Source organism: Salvelinus sp. IW2-2015, linkage group LG4q.2 (assembly GCF_002910315.2).
Source record: "Salvelinus sp. IW2-2015 linkage group LG4q.2, ASM291031v2, whole genome shotgun sequence".
Lineage (NCBI taxonomy): Eukaryota > Metazoa > Chordata > Actinopteri > Salmoniformes > Salmonidae > Salvelinus > Salvelinus sp. IW2-2015.
The window spans coordinates 16,992,046-16,996,586 of NC_036843.1; positions in this window are offsets into that span (position 1 = coordinate 16,992,046).

Sequence of the window (4,541 nt, forward strand, 5' to 3'; positions counted from 1 at the left end):
GCCAAACTCAGAATGAGCTCTGGTTGTGAATGGTTGAATGACTACAACTTAATGAATTAATATTGTGTTCCCGATGATGTGAGGACTGATGTCCATACGTTTAGAAGGGCAAATTTCAAAGTGGAGGTGACGATCGCCGTGCTGGAAGGATGAATTTGACTACACCAGCCAGAATATAGCATGAGCTTATAGTATGGCAACTTGGWATGAACTTTGAACTCTTATTCACTAAAGAAGTGATACATCTTAGACGTCGAGTTATCAGCAGCAGCTGTACATGTGCGTGGCATAGMAAAGGATGGACAATCTCTTCAGAACGACAGGGTTCTACAACGTATCCGTTCTACCACACGACCGACTAGAACGTATCCGCCCAGAGATATTCTTCCAAGGACAAGAGAGATCTCTGCTGGTCAACCCAGCCTTCCATCCTCGACCAACCTATTGAAGCGCAACTCAGAGTAAATATATTTTTTGAATTTCCTTTTCCGAATGGGCYGTTATTTAGAATGCATAAGATTCTMTATTTACGATGGCATAGCTTCATAAGGTCTGATAGAAACCCAATCCTTTTGTTCCMCAGTCTTCCCGCGCTTTCATTCAAACCCAACCCCCTTTCTTTGTGTAACCAGCCYTCATATCAGTTTCGTCCGCRAGGGACGTTRTCTTTTATGACATAATTAGTAATCAATGTATGATCCATCCTGTGTATATGTAATTCTATGTGATTATTTAGTAAATAAATAATTAAACCAAATTTTGTATTGCTGATTCAACTTGTTAGCCAGGGTTCGTGAAGATAACCAAGAATTTTACAACGTTCAGATGAGACTGAATAAGTTGACGATTAATAATTGACTGCTTTTGATATAAAAGATTACCAGGTCTTTAAGAGTTTATTCAGAAGACAACAGCTCTATAAGCATTCTTCCTTGGTGCCCCGACTTCCTAGTTAATTACATTTACATGATTAGTTTAATKAGGTAATATTAATTACAGAGAATTGATAATATAAAACAGCATGTCATATCATTAAATCCATAGCAAAGACACGACACCACACTGTTTACAAAGAGAGTTTTCATCGATACAATTCGTAGCTGTCTATTTACCACCACAAACCGATGCAGGAACTAAGACTGCACTSAATGAGCTGTATACGGCCATGAGCAAACAGGAAAATGCTCATCCAGAGGCAGCGCTCCTAGTGGCTGGGGACTTTAATGCTGGGAAACTCATCCGTTTTACCTAATTTCTACCAGCATGTTAAATGTGCAACCAGAGGGAAAAAACCTCTAGACCACCTTTACTCCACACAGAGAGATGCATACAAAGCTCTCCCCCGCCCTCCATTTGGCAAATCTGACCACAATTCTATCCTCCTGATTCCTGCTTACAAGCAAAAACTAAAGCAGAAAGGTACCAGAGACTTGCTCAATACGGAAGTGGTCAGATGACGTGGATGCTAGACTACAGGACTGTTTTGCCAGCACAGACTGTAATATGTTCCAGGATTCATCCAATGGCATTGAGGAATACACCACCTCAGTCATCGGCTTCATCAATAAGTGCATTGACGACGTCGTCCCCACAGTGACCATATGTACATATCCCAACCAGAAGCCATGGATTACAGGCAACATCTGCATCGAGCTAAAGGCTAGAGCTGCCGCTTTCAAGGAGCGGGAGACTAATCCGGACGCTTATAAGAAATCCCGCTATGCCCTCAGACGAACCATTAAACAAGCAAAGCATCAATACAAGATTAAGATTGAATCCTACTACACCGGCTCAGATGTGGCAGGGCTTGAAAACTATTATGGACTACAAAGGGAAACCCAGACGCGAGCTGCCCAGTGATGCGAGCCTACCAGACGAGCTAAATGCCTTTTATGCTTGCTTCAAGGCAGGCAACACTGAAACATGCACGAGAGCACCAGCTGTTCTGGATAACTGTGTGATAAAGCTTCCACAGCGAACCTTTTAACAGGTCAACATTCACAAAGCCGCTAGGGGCCAGACGGATTCCAGGACGTGTATCAAAGCATGAGCGACAACTGTCAAGTGTTTTTATGACATTTTCAATTTTCCCTAGGACGAGTCTGTAGATAAACATGTTTCAAGCAGATCACATAGTCCCTGTGCGAGACGCGAAGGTAACCTGCCGAAATAATTACCGCTGTGGAACTCCAGTCGGTAGCCATGAAGTGCTTTGAAAGTGGTCTGGTCATACACCGCATCCTTGGAATCCTTGAACACTCAATTTGCATAGGCCAACATTCACAGATGACGCAATTCAATCGCACTCCACATGCTTTTCACTGTAAAAGGAACAACTATTGTGAGAATGCTGTTCATTGACTACAGCTCAGCGTTCAACACCATAGTGCCCACAAAGCTCATTACTAAGCTAAGGACTCTGGGATTAAACACCTCCCTCTGCAACTGGATCCTGGACTTCCTGACGGGCCGCCCCCACGTGGTAAGGGTAGCCAACAACACGTCTGCCACGCTGTTCCTTAACACTGGGGCCCCTCAGGGGCCCCAGTGTTACTTAGTCCCCTCCTGTATTCCCCCGTTCACCCACGACTGCGTGGCCAAACACGATTCCAACACCATCATTAAGTTTGCTGACGACACAACAGTGATCACCGACAACGATGAGAGAGCCTATAGGGAGGAGGTCAGAGAACTGGCAGTGTGGTGCCAGGACAACAACCTCTCTCTCAATGTGAGCAAGACTAAGGAGCTAATCGTGGACTACAGGAAAAGGAGGTCCGAACAGGCCCCCATTAACATCGACGGGGCTGTAGTGGAGCGGGTCGAGTGTTTCAAGTTCCTTGGTGTCCTCATCAACAACAAACTGTCATGGTCCAAACATACCAAGACAGTCGTGAAGTCCACYACAAAACCTTTCCCCCCTCAGGAGACTGAAAAGATTTGGCATGGGTCCCCAGATCCTCAAAAGGTTCTACAGCTGCATCATCGAGAGCATCCTGACCGGTTGCATCACAGCCTGGTATGGCAACTGCTTGTCATCTGACCGTAAGGTGGTACAGAGGGTAGTGTGAACAGCCCAGTACATCACTGGGGCCAAGCTTTCTGCCATCCAGGACCTATATAATTGGCGGTGTCAGAGGAAAACCCATAAAATTGTCAGAGACTACAGTCACCCAAGTTATAGACTGTTTTCTCTGCTATCGCACGGCAGCGGTTCCAGGAAGCTAAGTCTAGGACCAAAAGGCTCCTCAACAGCATCTTACCCCAAGCCATAAGACTGTTGAACAACTAATAAAATCGCCTCCGTACAATTTACAATGAACCCCCCCCTCTTTTGTACACTGCTGCTACTCACTGTTTATTATCTATGCAGAGACACTTCACCCCCACCTACATGTACAAATTACCTCAACTAACCTGTACCCTCACACACTGACTCGGTACCGGTGCCACCTGTAATAGCCTCGTTATTCTTATTGTGTTACTTTTTTATTGTTACTTTTTATTTTAGTCTACTTGGTAAATATTTTCTTAACCAACAGTGCAGTTCAAGAAGAATTAAGGGCTTGCAATCTACTGTAGAGAGAGCTTGCAGAGTTCTGTCATACTATCCAGGTCTATGTCTAAACAGTTTGAGCTTCTACTTTTAAAAATCCATCTCTCCAGAAATAAGTCCCTTGCGGTTGCCGCTTGTTATAGACCCCCCTCAGCTCCCAGCTGTGACCTGGACACCATATGTGAATTGATGTGGCCTATGCTTAACACCCCGGCCGTCCTACAATCTAAGCTAGATGCCCTCAATCTCACACAAATGATCAAGGAAATCCAGGAAGGATTTTGACCTCATCCTGTCAGTAGAGGATGCCTGGTTGTTCTTTTAAGTTCTTTCCTCAACATCTTAAATAAGCATGCCCCTTTCAAAAAATGTAGAACTAAGAACAGATATAGCCCTTGTTTCACTCCAGATTTGACTGCCCTTGACCAGCACAAAAACATCCTGTGGCGTACTGCACTAGCATCGAATAGTCCCCACGATATGCAACTTTTCAGTGTCAGGAACCAATATACTCAGTCAGTTAGGAAAGCAAAGGCTAGCTTTTTCTAACAGAAATTTGCATCCTGCAGCACTAATTCCAAAAAGACACTGTAAAGTCCATGGAGAATAAGAGCACCTCCTCCCAGCTGCCCACTGCACTGAGGCTAGGAAACACTGTCACTATCGATAAATCTACAATAATCGAGAATATCAATAAGCATTTCTCTACGGCTGGCCATGCTTTTTTTRCTTCTTTTTCTAAGGGGTGGATCAGCTTAATATTGCGGAAAGAATGTTGCTTCCATCAATGTAATTGTCTGCATCATTTCCAATCCCCCATATATTTTTTGGGTAAATATATCCATACACGCATGCATACATATACACATATATACATACACATACCTATATAGACATACATACTTTTTAAAAGAATATACCTTTATTATTATTCCCCGCAAACCCTACCACCGATCCCCCAATTGGAGTAAACTAAACATCTTCT